Below are 23,660 nucleotides of genomic sequence, written 5' to 3'. Positions count from 1 at the left end.
CACACATATTGAGCAATTCAGAATTTACTTACGGAAGCAGGATGAGAAGATGCAGAAGCTGACAGTCATAGTTCTTAGTTTAACAATCAAGCAATCCATTGACTTCCACACGCCCATGATGTTGAGTAGCTAGAAGCAGCATGTACCTTAGGGATGATAAATTAGTGCATACGTCAAGATGAGACAAATGTTAAATGGACAAATATACAAGCAAGGATTTAAAGGCTCTATATGAAAAATGCATTTCAGCATTTTCTGCTAGTTGCAGTTTTAGTGCATTGACTGACAGCCCTAGAGCTTGCAAGAGACAGGTACCAGTATCAATGGGTCATTTTGATGGGAATTGTCATAACAAGTTTACCAGTGTGAACATTTGCCCTGCAGTTATAGTAGCTGTAGTGCGGATATTATCCATCTTACTAAGCCAGCATTTTATGGAAGAAGCCACATTTACACTTCCCTGCTGTTTGTTATTACAGACTGGAAATATTGCTTTATGAAAGACCAGCCATGCAACACAAATTTGATTTGTGCTTATGACATCAATGTAAAACAGATTTTCACCAGTTTCTTGTGATAAACAGGGACACTGCTAAACCATTTCTGCTGGTTAACGTACACACCGTTTAGCTAACATCATACCTGTCAAAGTGACCTGAGCTGTCTCAAAAGCTTGCTATAGCAACGTGCTCAGTTTGCCAATAAAAAGTATTATTTAGGCTGGTTTCACACCAGGACGTTGCGTTTTAGGGGACGTTATGGTCGCACAACGTGCCTCTAACGCAACGCCTGGTGCTCTCTGCTTTGGACGTCAGAGTGAGCCACGTTGTGCAGCTCACTCTGGCGTCCGTGATGCCGTGATGCGCACTCTTGGACGCATGCGGCATCACGTGGTCCCGCCCGCCCAATTGCCGCACAGAGCGGCCGCTCAAGGAAATAAACACTGCACGTCACTGAGTGCAGTGAATATTAATTAGCCATGTGCCTGGCCGCTCTCCGCTCCTCCCCAACGCTTACAAAGTACTGCATGCAGTACGTTATATTATGGACTATACACTGTAACGCAACGTGGGCACTGTGAACAGCCCATTGATTTTTCTTTGCTGTGCGGTGGGGTGCGTTACAGGCTGCTCTAACGTGCGCCTGTAACGTCCCACTGTGATACCAGCCTTAACGAACACAAAGTAATTTGTTCTTCTGACACTTTCAGGCAGACCTGCCCCTCACCTAGTTTATTGATGACTGCAAGCCAATAAACATTCTTATTATTTAGTCCAATCAGAAGACTCCCCCTTAGAAGTTAATTCACAAGACTATAGAGGCTAGAGTGGAAACCGTACTGGGAGTGGCACACCATGAGCTTTTCTGGTTTTAAGGGCACTCCTTAGGGTAGTGGAGAGCCAGGAGTTGAATTGAATTGGTGATCTAAAGAAATTAATGACTGTGCATGATTGCAAATGAAAAGGTGCAGAAAAAAACCCCCCAGAAATGAATGAGGAGGAGTTGTCCAAAGCAAACAGGTTGGTTTCAAGAGGTAAATAAAACAAAGGCTGACTGCTTGCTGTGGACAGTTGGTTTACTTTTTTCTTTGAACCAATTTGGATACTGTAGGCCTCTTGTTCACATTACTGCATACACTTGTGACATTGAGTAAACTTTCTAGGTGGAATTGTCAATGAGATGCGAATAATTTGGAGTTTATACAAGATGATGCAAATTTTATATGCAAATGTATAAAGCTTAAAAATGGACATGCCAAGGTGAAATACTATTGGTCCATTTACAATCTGCATAAATTATATTATTTAGTCCACTGTAACCTGGGGATTTACCACGTCCGCATTTTCACTATTATGGTTTTCCAATTTTACTGTAATGTTATAAGGTATACCCCTCCTGCTAGCCCACGGCTAGTTCCTAATGAAGTGAACTCTGAGTCATGAAACACATCAAGCTGGAATATTATACATTTGTGAACTGGGACATTGTACAGTTGTGGTGTTTATACTGCAATTACACAATTATTTGAATCGGTTTACTAGGTAGCATGGATGTGGGACTTCTACCTACCCTAAACGTTTTCTGACTAATTTGTATACTTGCTGTAACTGATATATCTATAATGTATACATACATATAACCATGTAGCTTATATGTATGTAAGCCTTGTATGTCTGTTTTTTAGAGACTGAACTAATTTGATAGCACGGTGGTGTAGTGGGTTAGCGCTCTCTCTTTGCAGCACTAGATTCCCGGTTAGAATAACAGCCAGGGCAACATCTGCAAGGAGTTTGTATGTTCTCTTTGTGTCTGCGTGGGTTTCTTCTGTGCACTCCGGTTTCCTATGATATCCCAAAAACATACAGATAAAATAAAATTGGCCCTACACTGTAATATGTACATATACATAGGACTATGGTAGGGATTAGATTGTGAACCCCTCTGAGGGACAATTAAGTGACAAGACAATATATATATATATATATATATATATATATATATATATATATATATATATATATATATATATATATATATATATATATATATACTCTGTACAGCGCTGCAGAAGATGTTGGCGCTATATAAATACTAAATAATAATTTGATGGTGTGTGTGTGTGTGTGTGTGTGTGTATATATATATATATTTTATGTATAAGCTATAACTCACTGTGTGTGAATTCTCACCTATAATGGATTAGTGTTGCCCTTTCAGGGGAGTATACAAGCAGTTCATTTTGGAAGGTGTCTTGGCCTTCCAGACCTCACCTTAACTTCCACTGTCCTCTTACTACCATCATTACAGGCAGGCCCGGATTTCTGCAAAGGCCACAAAGGCCATGGCCTAGGGCGATAAAATTAGATAAGATAAGAAGGGCGGCATGACTTGGAGAGAGAAGAGGTCATATGTCAAAGTAAATCATCTCCTCTGTTCCCGCAGCGCAGCCATCCAGCGCCCTGCTCTGCACTAATAGCTGAATTCCAGAGTTCCCCAATCCCTGCACCTCTCACTTCCTGATATGTTATAACAATCAGGATCAATCATAACTGTCACCTGATGATCCAATTATGATCAATATACAGTACAAGTGGATGTGAGAAATACCAGGGATTTACATTACAAAGCAGATAAAACTAAGTTCCGCTGAGTTCTAATGCAGGCATTCACAAACATTTCTGCTAGTTTCTTTGCCTTCTTTTTTACAGCTGTGACACTGACCCCAGCAGTTGTAAATTACACTTTCTTATCTAGCCGTAATTTATTGTTTTTTTTTTCTTCCTAGCCAGTGATCTCGTCTCTGCTTAAAGAGACACTGAAGCGAAAAAAAAATGATGATATTATGATTTGTATGTGTAGTACAGCTAAGAAATAAAACATTAAGATCAGATACATCAGTCTAATTGTTTCCAGTACAGGAAGAGTTGAGAAACTCCAGTTGTTATCTTTATGCAAAAAAGCTATTAAGCTCTCCGACTAACTTAGTCGTGGAGAGGGCTGTTATCTGACTTTTATTATCTCAACTGTAATTGAACTGTTTACTTTTCCTCTGCTAGAGGAGAGTTCATTACTTCACAGACTGCTCTGAAAGACTCATTTTAAATGCTGAGTGTTGTGTAATCTGCACATATTATAGAATGATGCAATGTTAGAAAAAACACTATATACCTGAAAATAAAAATATGAGAATATTTTCTTTGCTGCTAATCTTCTAGTAATTTTTCATAGTACACAACCAATTCATTATATCATATATTTTTTTTCGCTTCAGTGTCTCTTTAAGTTAACTCTTTCCTGACTTATTTTCTGTCCGTCAGCTCCGACCATCTATAAGAACTGCTGCAGCCTGGAATAAAAATGCTGTATGCTTCCCTTTCATTGCTAAACTGTCACTGTCACCTGAGCTGTTACTACCTCTATGCTAGTGTGTATGGTTTGGCATCCTTCTGCTTTCCTGTAGCATTAGAGCATTCTACCATCTTAGCCATCAGCAAAAGCAGAGAGTTTTGAATCAGGACGACACCATTTATTGGCTTAAAAAAAAAAGAGTAATCTTTCTGCTAATAAGCCTTCTTCAGACTTTGTCCCCGTATACTGTCAATATGTTAGAGCACACCACCATATGTACATACAGCATTCAAAAGAGATATGTAGATTTTTTCAGCAAAATATAAATAAATGTCATTCAGATGCTTTAAAGTGGAGCTGAACTCTTGCACAGGACAGAAGGAAAACAGAGAAATGCACCCTGTATGTATTTAGAGAGCCTTTCGAACATCTGTGTCTAATCACAAATTTGATATCTTCCCTGTGTCACCTGACTGCCACAGCATATAAGCTTATTTTAAAGCACAAGATGTTAATATATTTGCTTCCATGAAAGTAGGAATTAGACACACTGTCTATTTATTGCAGGATTTGTATCAGCTGTAACAAAAATGTTTTTATGTAAAGGTTATGTTGTTGCGTATCTTTTAGAGCAGAGAGGAAGTTCTGAGTTCAGGTCCACTGTAATTACAACAGAACATCCAAAGTGGGTCTTGACAGGATGTTTGCTACTTACCTGTTCTCTGTTTTGGATGGGCTTTTCTCCATTGCTCTGCCCTGTCACCTGTTTGCGTCTCCGACTGCAGCCAGTCGCACAGAGGATAAAGAAGCAGCGCATGCTCTGGCCACTTGCGCTCCCTGTAATTTCCTGCTCCTGCCCAGATGTGCACAGCAACCGAGGCCAGTATAGTGTTATGCATTCTTGACAAGTACCGATCATACATCACCGTAATTTCTCAAGTATGCATGCCCAGAACACTATCGGCTGCTGTGCACATTCGGGCAGGAGCGCAAATTTCCATCGTGAGAGGACAGAGCATCCACTGATTCTTTGTTCAATGAGGGGCACAGCAGCACAACTGAAATGAGTCCATTCAAAGCAGTGATCGCTAGTCAGATAGTTGGCAAGAATGTTTTTGGGTGGTGGTGGCGGGGGGGGGGGGGGGGGGCGGGCGCTTGGTGACAGCAGGCCTAGGGCACTGGTAAGTACAAATCTGGCCCTGATTACAGGCAGCAGCCTCACCATGCTTTGCAGGTATTAGCTTCATTTTCATATTCTCACTCGGTTATATAGAGAAGTCCAGAGTTGCTTTCAGGAACAATATAGCAGTACCTAGTTTTCTCTACTGGTGTTAATATGTGCTTCCAAAGTGGTGGGCTTTCACTGCCCACCAGCAGGTGACCTTCTTCAGGTTATGAAGAGACTTACTGTATAACTAAATCCCTGCATCACCCGTGGGTGGTATCAGCAGCATGAATTACTTTGAACTCACATCTTTCCATTAGGGAAGGTTGATGAGATGCAAATTCTGAGTTAATACAGAATTATGCCAATTGTATGCAAATTTAGGCAGCTTTAACATGGACCACTTGAATCCTGCCAAGGTGAAATTTGATCCGGTAATTTTCACGATGCATAAAGTTGCATAATCCAGTATCAACTAGTAATTACACTTAACATCTCATTGACCATTGCTTCTCTCCATCAGCAGGTGTTCTTTTATTAGCCTGTGCTATTAATTATTCAGAACACCCATAAACTGCTGCTCCCCTTTCCCAAAACGTAAGAATGTTTGGTCACTAGGCAGGACCATAAGCATGTCCAAACTAGGGTTTAATGTATAGGTAGGTATTGCCTCAGAAGCACGCTGTCCCCTCCGTCTACTCTGGGCTGCGTGTGCGCTCCATTACACCAAGAGTCACATGCTAATCATGTGACGCTTGGTGTAATGGAGCGCACACGCGGCCCAGAGTAGACGGAGGGGACAGCGTGCTTCTGAGCCGATCGCTATGCGCCGGCCAGAAGTGAAGGGAGTTAGAGTATGTCCAGGTCAAGGGTCAAGCAAGTTGCCAAATAGTGCATGAACAGCGGCAGACCGAGGGGGCAGGAGGAGGTCACAGTATGTACTTTTAACCCCCCACACACTGGAGCTGTTTTTTCAGCTGTGATATCCTTTAAGTTTGTTGTCAGCAATGTAAAACTATACATAGGTATTAAGGTGGGTGGTTTGGTGGGTTTTAATCCTAAGTAGGGCGTTTCTCCTTCACCCCACTTTTAACTACTTCCCGACCGCCGTATAGACAAATGGCGGCCGGGAAGCAGACGCCGCAAGGACCGCCGTATTGACAAATGGCGGCGGTCCTTGTTTGGGCATGGGCGGAGCGATCGCGTCATCCGTGACGCGATCCTCCGCCTCCGCCTGTCGCCGCTCACTCGCCGCAACATCCCGCCGGCCATACGGAAGCGCCGGCGGGATGTTAACCCGACGATCGCCGCATACAAAGTGTATAATACACTTTGTAATGTTTACAAAGTGTATTATACAGGCTGCCTCCTGCCCTGGTGGTCCCAGTGTCCGAGGGACCACCAGGGCAGGCTGCAGCCACCCTAGTCTGCACCAAGCACATTGATTTTCTCCCCCCCCCCCCCGCCCCAGATCGCCCACAGCACCCATCAGACCCCCCCCTGCCCACCCCCCAGACCCCTGTTTGCACCCAATCACCCCCCTAATCACCCATCAATCACTCCCTGTCACTATCTGTCAACGCTATTTTTTTTTTATACCACCCCCTGCCCCCTGCTCCCTCCTGATCACCCCCTCACCCCCCAGAATCTCCCCAGACCCCCCCCCCCCATGCACTGTATGCATCTATCCCCCCTGATCACCTGTCAATCACCCGTCAATCACCCGTCAATCACCCGTCAATCACCCGTCAATCACCCGTCAATCACCCATCAATCACCCATCAATCACCCATCAATCACCCCCTGTCACTGCCACCCATCAATCAGCCCCTAACCTGCCCCTTGCGGGCAATCTGATCACCCCCCCACACCAATAGATCGCCCGCAGATCCGACATCAGATCACCTCCCAAATCCATTGTTTACATCTATTCTCTCCTCTAAACACACACTAATTACCCATCAATCACCCCCTATCACCACCTGTCACTTTTACCTATCAGATCAGACCCTAATCTGCCCCTTGCGGGCACCCAATCACCCGCCCACACGCTCAGATTGCCCTCAGACCCCCCCTTATCAATTCACCAGTGCATTCATTACATCTGTTCTTCCCTGTAATAACCCACTGATCACCTGTCAATCACCTATCACCCATCAATCACCCCCTGTCACTGCCACCCATCAATCAGCCCCTAACCTGCCCCTTGCAGGCAATCTGATCACCCACCCACACCATTAGATCGCCCGCAAACCCGCCGTCAGATTACCTCCCAAATCTATTCTTTACATCTGTTATCTTCTCTAAACACCCACTAATTACCCATCAATCACCCATCAATCACCCCCTATCACTGTTACCTATCAGATCAGACCCTAATCTGCCCCTTGCGGGCACCCAATCACCCGCCTACACGCTCAGATTACCCTCAGACCCCCCCCCCTTACCAATTCGCCAGGGCATTATTTACATCTATCCTTCCCTGTAATAACCCACTGATTACCTGTCAATCACCTGCCAATCACCTATCACCCATCAATCACCCCCTGTCACCCCCTGTCACTGCCACCCAACAATCAGCCCCTAACCTGCCCCTTGCGGGCAATCTGATTACCCACCCACACCAATAGATCGCCCGCAGATCCGACATCAGATCACCACCCAAGCGCAGCGTTTACTCTCCTCTAAACACCCACTAATTACCCATTAATCACCCATCAATCACCCCCTATCACCACCTGTCACTGTTACCCATCAGATCAGACCCTAATCTGCCCCTTGCGGGCACCCAATCACCCGCCTACACGCTCAGATTACCCTCAGACCCCCCCTTATCAATTCGCCAGTGCAATATTTACATCTGTTCTCCCCTGTAATAACCCACTGATTACCTGTCAATCACCTGTCAATCACCTATCAATCACCCATCAATCACCCCCTGTCACTGCCACCCATCAATCACCCCCTGTCACTGCCACCCATCAATCACCCGCTGTCACTGCCACCCATCAATCAGCCCCTAACCTGCCCCTTGCGGGCAATCTGATCACCCACCCACACCAATAGATCGCTCGCAGATCCGACGTCCGATCACCTCCCAAGTGCAGTGTTTACATCTGTTCTCTACCCTAAACACCCACTAATTACCCATCAATCACCCCCTGTCACTGCTACCTATCAGATTAGACCCCTATCTGCCCCTAGGGCACTCAATCACCCGCCCACACCCTCAGAATGCCCTCAGACCCCAGCCCTGATCACCTCGCCAGTGCATTGCTTGCATCTATTCCCCCCTCTAATCACACCTTGAGACACCCATCAATCACCTCCTGTCACCCCCTAGCACACCTACCCATCAGATCAGGCCCTAATTTGCCCCGTGTGGGCTCCTGATCACTCGGCCAAACCCTCAGATCCCCCTCAGACCCCCTTCCGATCACCTCCCCAGTGCATTGATTGCATCTATTTTCCCCTCTAACCACCCCCTGAGACACCCATCAATCACCTCCTGTCACCCCCTAGCACTCCTATCCATCAGATCAGGCCCAATACAACCTGTCATCTAAAAGGCCACCCTGCTTATGACCGGTTCCACAAAATTCGCCCCCTCATAGACCACCTGTCATCAAAATTTGCAGATGCTTATACCCCTGAACAGTCATTTTGAGACATTTGGTTTCCAGACTACTCACGGTTTTGGGCCCGTAAAATGCCAGGGCGGTATAGGAACCCCACAAGTGTCCCCATTTTAGAAAAAAAGACACCCCAAGGTATTCTGTTAGGTGTATGACGAGTTCATAGAAGATTTTATTTTTTGTCAAAAGTTAGCGGAAATTGATTTTTATTGGTTTTTTTCCACAAGGTGTCACTTTCCGCTAACTTTTGACAAAAAAATAAAATCTTCTATGAACTCGTCATACACCTAACAGAATACCTTGGGGTGTCTTCTTTCTAAAATGGGGTCACTTGTGGGGTTCCTATACTGCCCTGGCATTTTAGGGGCCCTAAACCGCGAGGAGTAGTCTAGAAAACAAATGCCTCAAAATGACTTGTGAATAGGACGTTGGGCCCCTTAGCGCACCTAGGCTGCAAAAAAGTGTCACACATGTGGTACCGCCGTACTCAGGAAAAGTAGTATAATGTGTTTTGGGGTGTATTTTTACACATACCCATGCTGGGTGGGAGAAATTTCTATGTAAATGGACAATTGTGTGTAAAAAAAAATCAAACAATTGTCATTTACAGAGATATTTCTCCCACTTAGCATGGGTATGTGTAAAAATACACCCCAAAACGCATTATACTACTTCTCCTGAGTACGGCGGTACCACATGTGTGGCACTTTTTTACACCCTAAGTACGCTAAGGGGCCCAAAGTCCAATGAGTACCTTTAGGATTTCACAGGTCATTTTGCGACATTTGGTTTCAAGACTACTCCTCACGGTTTAGGGCCCCTAAAATGCCAGGGCAGTATAGGAACCCCACAAATGACCCCATTCTAGAAAGAAGACACCCAAAGGTATTCCGTACGGAGTATGGTGAGTTCATAGAAGATTTTATTTTTTGTCACAGGTTAGCGGAAAATGACACTTTGTGAAAAAAAACTATTAAAATCAATTTCCGCTAACTTGTGACAAAAAAATAAAAACTTCTATGAACTCACCATACTCCTAACGGAATACCTTGGGGTGTCTTCCTTCTAAAATGGGGTCATTAGTGGGGTTCCTATACTGCCCTGGCATTTTAGGGGCCCTAAACCGCGAGGAGTAGTCTTGAAACAAAAATGACCTGTGAAATCCTAAAGGTACTCATTGGACTTTGGGCCCCTTAGTGCAGTTAGGGTGCAAAAAAGTGCCACACATGTGGTATCGCCGTACTCGGGAGAAGTAGTATAATGTGTTTTGGGGTGTATTTTTACACATACCCATGCTGGGTGGGAGAAATACCTCTGTAAATGACAATCTTTTGATTTTTTTTACACACAATTGTCCATTTACAGAGGTATTTCTCCCACCCAGCATGGGTATGTGTAAAAATACACCCCAAAACACATTGTACTACTTCTCCCGAGTATGGCGATACCACATGTGTGGCACTTTTTTGCACCCTAACTGCGCTAAAGGGCCCAAAGTCCAATGAGTACCTTTAGGATTTCACAGGTCATTTTGAGAAATTTCGTTTCAAGACTACTCCTCACGGTTTAGGGCCCCTAAAATGCCAGGGCAGTATAGGAACCCCACAAATGACCCCATTTTAGAAAGAAGACACCCCAAGGTATTCCGTTAGTAGTATGGCGAGTTCATAGAAGATTTTATTTTTTGTCACAAGTTAGCGGAAATTGATTTTAATTGTGTTTTTTCACAAAGTGTCATTTTCCGCTAACTTTTGACAAAAAATAAAATCTTCTATGAACTCACCATACTCCTAACGGAATACCTTGGGGTGTCTTCTTTCTAAAATAGGGTCATTTGTGGGGTTCCTATACTGCCCTGGCATTTTAGGGGCCCTAAACCGTGAGGAGTAGTCTTGAAACGAAATTTCTCAAAATGACCTGTGAAATCCTAAAGGTACTCATTGGACTTTGGACCCTTTAGCGCAGTTAGGGTGCAAAAAAGTGCCACACATGTGGTATCGCCGTACTCAGGAGAAGTAGTATAATGTGTTTTGTGGTGTATTTTTACACATACCCATGCTGAGTGGGAGAAAGATCTCTGTAAATGGACAATTGTGTGTAAAAAAAATTAACAAATTGTCATTTACAGAGATATTTCTCCCACCCAGCATGGGTATGTGTAAAAATACACCCCAAAACACATTATACTACTTCTCCTGAGTACGGCAATACCACATGTGTGGCACTTTTTTGCAGCCTAACTGCGCTAAGGGGTCCAAAGTCCAATGAGCACCTTTAGGCTTTACAGGGGTGCTTACAATTTAGCACCCCCCAAAATGTCAGGACAGTAAACACACCCCACAAATGACCCCATTTTGGAAAGTAGACCCTTCAAGGTATTCAGAGAGGGGCATGGTGAGTCCGTGGCAGATTTCATTTTTTTATGTCGCAAGTTAGAAGAAATGGAAACTTTTTTTTTTTTTTTCTCACAAAGTGTCATTTTCCGCTTACTTGTGACAAAAAATAATATCTTCTATAAACTCACTATGCCTCTCAGTGAATACTTTGGGATGTCTTCTTTCCAAAATGGGGTCATTTGGGGGGTATTTATACTATCCTGGAATTCTAGCCCCTCATGAAACATGACAGGGGGTCAGAAAAGTCAGAGATGCTTGAAAATGGGAAAATTCACTTTTTGCACCATAGTTTGTAAACGCTATAACTTTTACCCAAACCAATAAATATACACTGAATGGTTTTTTTTTTAATCAAAAACATGTTTGTCCACATTTTTCGCGCTGCATGTATACAGAAATTTTACTTTATTTGAAAAATGTCAGCACAGAAAGTTAAAAAAATCATTTTTTTGCCAAAATTCATGTCTTTTTTGATGAATATAATAAAAAGTAAAAATCACAGGAGCAATCAAATAGCACCAAAAGAAAGCTTTATTAGTGACAAGAAAAGGAGCCAAAATTCATTTACGTGGTAGGTTGTATGAGCGAGCAATAAACCGTGAAAGCTGCAGTGGTCTGAATGGAAAAAAAGTGGCCGGTCCTTAACCACCCTGGCGTTCTGATTAAATCGCCAGGGTGGCTGCGGGAGGGTTTTTTTTAAATAAAAAAAAAACTATTTCATGCAGCCAACTGAAAGTTGGCTGCATGAAAGCCCACTAGAGGGCGCTCCGGAGGCGATCTTCCGATCGCCTCCGGCGCCCAGAATAAACAAGGAAGGCCGCAATGAGCGGCCTTCCTTGTTTTGCTTATATCGTCGCCATAGCGACGAGCGGAGTGACGTCATCGACGTCAGCCGACGTCCTGACGTCAGCCGCCTCCGATCCAGCCCTTAGCGCTGGCCGGAACTTTTTGTTCCGGCTACGCTGGGCTCAGGCGCCTCGGGGGACCCTCTTTCGCCGCTGCTCGCGGCGGATCGCCGCAGAGCGGCGGCGATCAGGCAGCACACGCGGCTGGCAAAGTGCCGGCTGCGTGTGCTGCTTTTTATTTGACAAAAATCGGCCCAGCAGGGCCTGAGCGGCAGCCTCTGGCGGTGTTGGACGAGCTGAGCTCGTCCAGACCGCTCAGCAGGTTAAGGGGTAGAAAGCCCTAGGTCCTCAAGTGGTTAAGGAAACTTCCATTTTATTTCCATTGTTGGACTCCACCAGTACACCATTACCAAGCAAATGTTCGGTGAAAGAGTGGGCACATGACCACTGATGAGTGCCAATAGTTATTTCAAAGTCCTTGTGTTTTAACCCTTAGACTGCCGCCAATGTCTTTAGGCATGTCCAAATGTTCGCATCCACAATGTAACCGACATCTAAGGCCTATTTTACACGGACTGCTGATAGGCAGTGAAATGCCTCTCAAACTCTAAAAACGACTCACTCACTGCTGCCTGATAAATGTTTGTTGCTGCCTGGTAACTGCTCACTGCTGCCTGGTAACTGCTTGCTGAGCACACAGCTCAACAGTCCGTGGAAAGGAGCCCTAAGTGCATATTTTCATCAAAACTACTTCCACATGCCCCCATCTTTGGGCCTAAAATATGCTAAAGAGGTAGGAGTAAACAAATAAAAACATTGCATTTGGTTCAGAGAGCATAGGGAGTAAAGTGTTTGCTGCACACTTTATGGTCACAAGGGCTAACCCAAAACTGTGATTTTGAACTGCCGAGATGTTGGAGGAACTAGTAGGGGAGTCAGATTCCAAAGTTTGCCACAGTAACAATTATCAATTTATTTACAATTAACCCTATTGATACCTTACAACCATCATCTCATCTTAGTCAGTGGTAAGAGAATAGTGCGGAGGAGCTCACGTTTTAGGTTTACTCTTGAAACTTAATTTGTCATCTTACTGGTCTGTTTATGGAGTTCTTATAACAGCCTTCTATGAGACTGATGACTTTAAACTGGTTTCAATTGATACTGAAGTTCCTATATGCAGAAGATAACTTCAAGGCCAAACCAAGAGGAAGTGGTGGATATGATCTCCTGTTTCATATCAGACGTATGAGTAATACTGTAGGTACCTTCAACGAACCAAATTATAACATGTCAGTGGATGCTACAATTGTGTGAAATTGTCACATTGCTTATTGGGTTTATAATTTGGGGTGACTCCAAATTATGCAGTGGACTGACAAATCTATACAGGCAAAACAGAATCTCAGCAAGAACATGGTCATACATACAGGATGGTGATGGATCTTTGTAGTGATTTACTACGTGGATGTGGTAATAGGCGTATATTACAGTAGCCCTTAGCGGTATTATAATCTGTATGATTTGAAGATTGGTGCAACTGGGACTGTGATGCTTAATCAGCGGGATATGTCTATGCCAGTAACAACTAGATGGCTGAAATGAGATGAGTATGTAGTATACATTAACAGGATACTTTAGTGTCTGAAATGGAAAAACACACAAGTTATCTGTGCTCAACACAATTAATTCCTGCTCAATGATCGACATGAGATGTATTGACCGAAGAACTGGCATGTCGTCAAATCTGAGTTTGTGGTCAGGTATAAAGTGAACATGGGTAGTGTTGACTGCAATGATCAACTGGCAAACTATTATTCATTTTGCATGTAAAGGGATTAAGGCAGGGGTCCCAAAATGTTTTGGGTCAAGGGCCGAGACAACATACTTCAGACTGCTTGGGGGGCCGGAGTATACATAAAATGCCTCAGCCTCACCACTCAACGCTAGCCTTCTTCTGATGCTGACTCATTGAGGAGTCTGGTAGGGAGATATTTTCCATCATACATTCTCCGAATACCTAAAAAGTGCACTCAAAACAAAATTGTATAGTTTGTAAAGGAAAGAACCCAAGGAGAGAAACCACTTACTGGTGCCAGCCATTGGAGCTGTCTTGTGTGTGGCTCCATCCTTTACAGTTACCACAAGAGAATATCCCACTCTGCTTCAGCTGCCATTATTAGTTTGGAAACTGAATAAGCAGCATCCAGGGATGAAATAAACTATAGTACTTTTTTCCCATCAAGAGGCAATAAATTACAACCCAATGGAAGATGGATATACAGTGCAGAGGTGTTCTCTTGGCACCATATATCCCTGCTCCATGGGGAGTTATTGCTAATGAGCTTCAGCCTTTTATGTATACATATCCCGGTGATGGAATAAAAGTCCTATCGGCTATTTGATTAATTAACGTTACTCCTCTAGTTTCTCATAGTTTTTCATATAGTATATTGCACTTCAATAGGGGAAACTCCACTGTAAAGGTGGCCATACACTTATAGATTTGCATCAGATAGATTTGTTAGATGCCTGTCAAGTCGAATCTGACAGGAATCTATCTAATGTGTGCCACACACTACGAACAGATTTCGAATAGATCAACTGTATGGGCCATGGATCTGCTACCAGCAGCAGATCGACCTAGATCTTCCATCCTGTCAGATCAAATCCATCAAAATCGGCCACAAATTGATCAATTTGAAAGATTTGAAAGAAATCGGTTGCTGAAATTGCCCAGTGTATGGGCCCCTTAAGAAGTTGGCAATTAGTGCACTCTTCATTTTACTATAGATATGCAAATAAAAATTTTACCAGTTACATGCTTCCAAGATTGGATTAGTTCATTTACACTGCAGAATGATTACTATTATTCTGTATCAAATCTCTATTATTTGTTCCCCAATCACAACACCTATTGACTAATGAACGTGTAGAACTTGCCACAATTCAATCACTAGTAGGCCAAAATAGCTAGCACAAGTGTGTACCTTTTTTTAAAAATGAGTGGCAGTCTAAGGGTTAACCCTATATACAAGGGTCATCCAGAAAGTAACCGCGTTTACTTGTGTCTGCCACACAAGGCATTCTTTCAGTGTAAAGGCTCAAACCCACTAGTACGATTTTCTGAGCGTTTAGGGAGCGATTCAAACCACTAGCGATTTTCGTAAATGCTCAGCTAATGATAATGGATGGGCCAAATTCCACTGGAGCTATTGCGATTACCAAATCGTAAAACGCAGGACATGCAGCATTTTTCGTGTTTAGCGTTTCTGCTATGTAAAGTATATAAAACATGAACTGCTTTATAATAAAAGCTGTGATGACTACAAAAGTAACCAGCAAGCCAACAAACTATGGACTAAAATTGCCAAAGAGTTGTATGAAGAGGCTGGCCTGTCATGGCACGGGAAAGTGCAGATCAGAGGGAGGTATACTTGTGCCAGTACATATGTGGTCTATGGTTTAAAATGCCCGTGTAGTATGATGTATGTGGGCATGACCACACGAGCAGTACGTGTGCGGATTCAAGAGCACAAGCGTTTTATTAGCAGGTTCCTGGAAGGAAAAGATAACTATGAGACTTCATTGTGTAGACACTTTCGGGATGCTAGACACAGAGCCTCGCAGCTAAGATGGGTGGTACTTGATTCCCTAGACCTGCAAAGATGTGGGGGAGATAAAGAAACACTAAGCCAATGGGTGTGGCCACGGCGGCAGCCCCAGGACCGCCTAACGCCAATTGGCGTAGTCCTGGGGCTCTAATTTGCATGAGATCGCGCGCACGCTGCACGCACATCTCATGCTCGGAGGGCGGAGCTCCACCCCCTTTTCAGTCTCCGAGCTGTTAGATGGCGTGATCGCCGTCTATTTACTTGTACAGCGCTGCAATCAGCAGCAGCGCTGTACTGGGGACAGCCGTGTGACACGGCTGTCCCCTCCTGACTATCGGCGGTGATCGGCTGTCATAGGCTGAAGCCTATGACAGCTGATCACGGGGATTGGCCATTGGGGAAAGGGAGGGGGGAATATGAAGATATTAATAAAAACAGCAAAATGTATTTGAAAAATAAACATTGATCCAACAATAAATAAACAAATAAACATCCAGGGGGGCGATCAGACCCCACCAACCGAGAGCCCTGTTGGTGGGGGGATCACTCGTGTGCTGTGTTGTGCGGCCCTGCAACTTGGCTTTAAAGCTGCAGTGGCCATTTTCACAATAATGTGCCTGGTCTTTAGGGGGGTTAATCACTGCAGTCCTCAAGTGGTTAAACAATGCCGATTGCCTGGCAGCCCTGCTGATCTGTTAGGCTGCAATATTTTCTCAATAACACTAGAAACAAGCATGCAGCTAATCTTGTCAGATCTGACAAAGTCAGAAACACCTAACCTGCTGCATACATTTGTTCAGGGTCTATGGCTAAAAGTATCAAAAGCAGAGTATCAGCAGGGCGGCCAGGCAACTGGTATTGCTTAAAAGGAAATAAATATGGCAGCCTCCATATACCTCTCTCTCTTCAGGTGTCCTTTAAGATGAATATTAGTAAAGAGACCCCAGATGTCCATCTTGTGAATAGGTAAAGGGAATTAGGTTTTACTCCATACCTATTTAGTGTCAAAAGAAAAAGCACTAGCAGCACTCTGTTATTGAGCACCTAAGGACTCCCAGCAACCCAGTCTTGTAAGAAGAATGTCCTGTACCCAGTTATCCAATTCTCTGGAATACTATACTGGCACTCCAGGTTTCTCTGTCTTTTTCTTTTTCAGTTCCTAGAGTTCATCCTTTGAATTTCATTCAACGGATACACCCTTAATTTGACTTATATTCTTTTATTAACTAAATCCAAACATGCAGATCTAATCATGTTTAGAACAAATTTTCTTGTTCGTCACTGACAAAATTAAATAACATTATTGTGCATACATCTATATTTAATTTTGTTTGATTACATAGTTTGTGCAGTATAACTAAGCCTTGCCCAGCCTGCACTGAATAAAAATGTGAGTATCCTCAACTTGGTAAGATGAATAATTGCCTAAAAGCCTGCAACATATGCATCAGGAGCAGCTACTTGTACATGGAAATACTTTGAAGCATATACACATTTATCAGGTACAAATTATATAAAGTGTCTATTATCAAGTGTTTTGTATTGACTTTCACTGCCTTGTTGTATGTGTATGGGCACCCCCTTCCCACTTCATATACTGTAGCAGTACAAGATGTCAAGTTGAAGCTAACCAGTGCGATCAGAGCCGGGACAATGTCCTCCAGCGCCCAAGGCTGAGACACCAAAGTGCGCCCCCCATCCCTCCCTATAAATGGGGGAGTATTTAGTATAAATGGGGGTATATTTAGTATAAATGGGGCAGTATTTAGTACAAGGGGGAGTATTTAGTATAAATGGGGGAGAATTAAGTATAAATGGGGGAGTATTTAGTATAAGAGTAGTATTTAGTATAAATGGGGGAGTATTTAGTATAAATGGGGGAGTATTTAGTATAAATGGCTGAGTATTTAGTATAAATGGCTGAGTATTTAGTATAAATGGGGGAGTATTTCGTATAAATGGCTGAGTATTTAGTATAAATGGGGGAGTATTTCGTATAAATGGGGGAGTATTTAGTATAAATGGCTGAGTATTTAGTATAAATGGGGGAGTATTTCGTATAAATGGGGGAGTATTTAGTATAAATGGTGGAGTATTTAGTATAAATGGGGGAGTATTTAGTATAAATGGGGGAGTATTTAGTATAAATGGGGGAGTATTTAGTATAAATGGGGGAGTATTTAGTACAAATGGGGGAGTATTATGTATAAATGGGGGAGTATTTAGTATAAATGGGGGAGTATTTAGTATAAATGGGGGAGTATTTAGTATAAATGGGGACTATTTAGTATAAATGGGGGAGTATTTAGTATAAATGGGGGTGTATTTAGTATAAATGGGGGAGTATTTAGTATAAATGGGGGAGTATTCAGTATAAATGGTGGGAGTATTTAGTATAAATGGTGGAGTATTTAGTATAAATGGGGGAGTATTTAGTATAAATGGGGGAGTATTTAGTATAAATGGGGGAGTATTTAGTACAAATGGGGGAGTATTATGTATAAATGGGGGAGTATTTAGTATAAATGGGGGAGTATTATGTATAAATGGGGACTATTTAGTATAAATGGGGGAGTATTTAGTATAAATGGGGGTGTATTTAGTATAAATGGGGGAGTATTCAGTATAAATGGGGGAGTATTCAGTATAAATGGTGGGAGTATTTAGTATAAATGGGCAGAGGCAGGACAAGGTCCCCCAGCGCCCAGACACCAAAGTGCGCCCCCCCATCCCTCCCACTCCAGCCGTCACACACTGATTGCTTGTAGACTAAGAGGCGCCCCAGGGCCCCCAACACCTTAATCTCTAGTTATCTGGCTTGCAGTCTCTGCCATGTAACCCTTTTTCTTATTTCTCTGCTTCAAACACAATAGTGGAATGAAAGCTGAGTGAATTGTGCGCCCCCCTCCTACACTGTGCCCTGAGGCTGGAGCCTCTCTCGCCTCTACCTTCGCCCGGCCCTGAGTGCGATTGTACAATAGGAATTCTGAAAACTATTGCCTAAAACATGATAGAAACATCTAGTAGGCATGATATACACATATATCTGGTGCCCCTTGAATCTGGTGAGCAGGCCACACCTTCTCTTCCCCCTTTACTCTTCTCCTTTCTTATATTCCTTTCTCTGGAATATTGTCTTCTCTCCCTCTATCCTTTCTCCTGTAGATTTTCATCCCTCTTCTCTGTCCTTTAGCCTTAACAGGAAATTGATGAATCCCTGAGATTAAGCTATAATAAGTACTACCTGAGTGTATAATCCCTTTGGGCCTCAGGTATATTGATAGCATCAATTATCTTACCCTATTCCTGGGACAGTACGGTAGCACACATTGGGGCAGCCATGTGGTTCATAGCCAATTTATTGTTGATTTTTGCAATTCATTACATACAATACCTGTTACTACCAGATGTGTTAATTTCACGGTGTTGTGATACTAGCTGTACGGGGACACTGGTTAGGCCACCTAGTTTTTTTTTTACCACTTTTACTTGTATATCAGACACAATGTGATATGTTATCATTCTTTCTTTTATTGATAAATGTATTTCCTTTTGAAAATCGAAAATAAAAAATCTTGAAAAAAAAAAAACAAACATCTAGTAGCTTCAGGCCTGAAACACACTGAGCACTTTTCTGAGCATCACTGCTGTCTGAGCGTTTTTTTTTAAATGCTTCCATTGACTTGCATTAAAATTGTGGTAAAAATGCCATACTTGCGATTGTTCTGATTTTATTTTTAAATCACGATCATGCCAATATTGCAGCGATTTTACCGCAAGTAAATGGGAGCATTTTTTTTTTTTTTAAAGATACGAGATGTGCAGCACCTGAAACTACAGATACTGGAAGCCTGTGCTAGCATTTCTCCTGCGGTGTTGCTATCAGTGTGTGAAGAGTGGGAGAAGAGGGTTGCATTGACAACCCAACACAATGGGCAGCACATTGAACACATTTTATAAGTGGTCAGAAACTTGTATATAACTCATGAAAGAATAAAGTTATGTTAAAACCAAGCACGCCATTGTTTTTCTTGTGAAATTCCCAATAAGTTTGATGTGTCACATGACCCTCCTATTGAAAAAAACAAAAGTTGGATTCAAAATGGCCACCATGGTCACCACCCATCTTAAAAAGTCCCCCCCCCCCACATATACTAATGTGACACAAACAGGAAGTTAATATCACCAACCATTCCCATTTTATCAAGGTGTATCCATATAAATGGCCCACCCTGTAGTTTCACCGTGGGCCTTACGTTCCCTGTAAAACACTACAGCAGGGGTCCCCAAACGTTTTGGGTTGAGGGCCGGGTCAACATACTTCAGACTGTTGGGGGGCCGGTGTATACATACAATGATGTCGAAGTCTTTGCGGGCCGGACAATGAAGCATACCCAGGTGACAACCTGCAGTCCAATTGGACAGCAGTGTCACCTGATGTGGAATGTGATTGGAAACCAGTGAATTACTGCTTTCTGGCTTCCATGTGGATGGGTGGTGCCAGCACTGATAGTCTATATGCCGACCACCAATATTTAAAGATGTAGCTGACCGCATCTATAAGTAATACATTTTGTGTGTGTGGGGCCAGTAAAAAAAGCCTCAGGGGGCCGCATTCGGCCCGCGGGCCTTAGTTTGAGGACCACTGCACTACAGAATGGGAAAATCGCGCACATTATCTGCGCACCACGTCGCATATAGTCAAAGAAAAGTATGCTGCACTATCAACAAGCAAGTTTTGGGGTAGCGCACCGTATACAGCCTGTTTGGATGCTGCACACTGTTAAACTGCACTGGTCGCACTGTGAACATTGCATAGGTGTTGGGCTGCAGTGTGATGTTCTGTGTTACAATGCAGCTGTTATGTCACACTGCAATGCACACCTGTGAACCTAAAGCCTTGTACACAATCGGGAGTGTGAATGGCACCTAACAACCCCCGCGAGCAATCCGCCAGACGGATCTACTCAACCCCATCAACACCAATTCACCCGACGATCCCATTGCTTTCACATCTCCCCACCACGTGACATCACGCATGCGCCGCTCCCCTCCACCCGCATATTAACATGGCGGGTCATCAGCTACACACCTGCCACGCGTGTATGTAGCCCAGCTCAGCGATGTCGCCCAAGGGGATAAGGTGCTGATTGCTGACGGGCGACATCAGCTGACAGTGTGTATGAGCCCTATCATCAAATTTATTTTTCTACTAATCAGAAATGAATCAGAATCTAGGTAGAGCTAAGTACCAGGAGAAGAGAAGGTTTGTGATAGATGAGATAGCTTGGGGTAAGGCACCATCTAGAGTTCAAAAGTTAGGGTTAGAAATCAGGTATGTAAAAGGTTAAAGTCAGGTAACAGGGTAATGTCAAGATAGCGATAAGGAAGTGATTTATTTGGAGGTGTAGTCTATGTAAGATGGTTGGGGCAAGCTCTGGGTTCATCAAGATTTTGGAGGAAATTTACACTGCTGAACATTCATTTGTGGCAAAATGCTATGCACTCTCTGACCTTTTCTCATGTTATATAAATCTGCACTTCCCCTTTAAAATCACACTAAATAATCGACACGAGTGCAGAGCAGAAAGAAACTCTTGTTGTGCATTCACCAAAATCCCTTCCCTTCAATAAATGTTTCCATCTACATTACAAAACACGTTTTTCTACTTCATTATTCACACACAGCCAACTGACTGCAACAAATCCCATTGTGGTGGCAGCGTCTCCTCAGCTAACCTGGGACAAGGATTAGGTCTTTCACAAGGCATGCACGCTGTTTGTATAGCTAGTGATGACTGGGACACATTCATACACGCGATGGTGTGTGTCCTGTCACTCACAGGCAGAGAAACACGTTCACATCATCCAGTGATGAGGACGACCCTGCTCTCCTAAATGGCTAATTGGCTGCTTAATAGAGAGATCACACAACAGAGGTTTTACTCAGCCCAACTGAAAACTGGCAGCAGTGAAACTTACATCCGGAACTGCAAGCCAGGCTCTTCCCTTAAACAGCAGGTGTTTTCCCAGAGCATTCAACAGTCAGCAAACAATGCTGCCTCCTTCCAGGGCTGCCTGTCTCGCCTGTAGTGGTTTGTATCTTAGTCCAAAAAGGATGGCAAAACTAGCAGAAAACACAGCTATAAAAGATCAGGTTACTGCATAGACTGTTTGCTGGGTACGCCAAATGCAAACTTCGGAGGACTTTTCCTATTTTGTTGCCAAAGAATGTCTGTTTAAAATGTATAGTTGCTGACAATTTAAAGAGGAACTGTAATGATATATTGTACTGTAAAATGCAGTAAACTATTCAGGATAGCCTACTTTATATTGCCTTAGTTTCAGCATCAGAAACACTTCCTATATAAAGCAAAGTCCCTGGCAGAGATGGCCCGAACGGTTTGACCACGAACTGATTCGCGCGAACTTCGGTGGTTCACGTCCGCGGTGATCCGCAAACTATATGCGAGTTCGACCCGCCCCCTATACTACATCATTGGGCTCAACTTTGACCTTCTACATCACAGTCAGCAGACACAGGGCAGCCAATCAGGCTACAAATCCTCCTGGGAGCGCCCCCCCCCTTATAAAAGGCAGGCAGCATTGGCCATTTCCCTCACTCGTGTGGCTGCAGTAGTTAGAGAAGGAGAGTTGCTGCAGAGACATAGGGAAAGCTTAGTTAGGCTCTTGTTAGGCTTGTTAGCTTGCTCCTGCTGATACTTAATGCTACAAAAGCACCCCTCAATCGCTCTTTTGAGAGCTAATGTTGTTCTTGTGATCCATTTTGTTTGTGTGCGTCCCACTGACACTTGCATATACAGCCCTGTCAGTCAGTCGCAGGTGGCCCTTGGCCCCTTGCTAATTCCTACTCTGCCACTGCCAGGCCCAGCACATTCAGTGCCTACCTTTTCACTGCATGGGTGTGACAGGCAGCTGCACATTTGTAATACCAATCACTGCATACCTGTTCATGTTTACTGCAGCTGCGTGACAGAAGCACGCAGTGTTATATACCAGTCACTGCACCTTTTCACAGTACCTGTGTGTGACAGCTGCACATTGTATTGATACCAGTCACTGCATACCTGTTCAGTGCACCTACGTGACCGCACGCAGTGTTAGATTATATACCAGTCACTGCATACCTGTTCACGGTACCTGTGTGTGCGACAGCTGCACATTTGTAATACTAGTCACTGCATACCTGCATACCCAACTCCTAAGATTGTCAGGACGTGGTTGACTATTTAACACAGAACACCTCATCTTCTGCAGCCACCAGCGCTACTCCAAGCACCACATCCGCTACATTTGACACTTCGCATGAGTTATTTGGTGGGGAATTCACTGATTCACAGCCATTATTGTTACAACAAGATGAAGGCACTAAGCAAGTTACACCACCTCATATGTCTGAGTAAGGCGACACTATGGACGTAAGGTGTGAGGAGGAAGAGGATGAAGTACCTGCTGTTGGTGCAGTTTTGGAGGTGTCTGATACAAGCAAAGCTGGTGAGGATGATTACGATGATGAGGATGATGATTATGATGATACAGATGTCTGGTGGGTTCCCAATAGAGTAGATGAACAGGGGGACAGTTCAGAGGGGGAGTCAGAGAGGAGTAGGAGGAGACTAGTTCCTGAAAGAAGCAGGGGGAGCTCGTTGTCAGAAACAGCTGGTGGCGGTGTCCGGCGCCATGTATCGCCACCTATGGACAGCCAGCCAACATGCCCTTTAATGTCAGCTGCTGACGCCACCATAGTGCCATCACCCCAGGGCTCAGCGGTGTGGAAATGTTTTGTGTGTCTGCCTCAAATGAGAGCAATGCCATCTGTTCTCTCTGCCACCAAAAATTGAGCCATGGAAAGGCCAACAGCCGCGTAGGAACAACTCCCTTACGAAGGCACATTGGGAAAAGGCACAAACTGCAATGGCAAGACCACCTGAGGTAAAGCGGCACACAAAAGCACACAAAAGCAAAACCACCCTCCTTCTCCTCTTCTTCCTTCAGGTGCATCATCTTCAGCCGCTTTCTCCCTTGCACCTTCACAATCACAGCCACCCTCCTTCACTCCGCTTCTCACCTGGAGCGGTTCCTGCTCGTCTGCCCACAGCAGCAGCCAGGTGTCCGTGAGGGAAATCTTTGAGCGG

General features: G+C 43.8%; 1 protein-coding gene across 5 annotated transcripts in view; it reads right to left on the bottom strand.

The window, feature by feature from the left end:
* Positions 1 to 23,660, bottom strand: part of ARHGAP26 (Rho GTPase activating protein 26) — a 1,021,369-nt gene that overhangs the window by 168,086 nt on the left and 829,623 nt on the right. For 4 of the 5 annotated variants that reach the window (XR_011030516.1, XR_011030517.1, XR_011030518.1 and 1 more), the window contains 2 exons: positions 2,772 to 2,847; positions 33 to 146 (listed from right to left, as the gene is read on the bottom strand). The gene's annotated coding sequence lies outside the window, so the exon portion shown is untranslated. The remainder of the gene's footprint in view (positions 1 to 32; positions 147 to 2,771; positions 2,848 to 23,660) is intronic. The other variant, XR_011030519.1, reaches the window with a different exon arrangement.

This window comes from Hyperolius riggenbachi, chromosome 3, assembly GCF_040937935.1.
Source record: "Hyperolius riggenbachi isolate aHypRig1 chromosome 3, aHypRig1.pri, whole genome shotgun sequence".
NCBI lineage: Eukaryota > Metazoa > Chordata > Amphibia > Anura > Hyperoliidae > Hyperolius > Hyperolius riggenbachi.
This window is presented reverse-complemented; position numbering and strand designations above follow the sequence as displayed.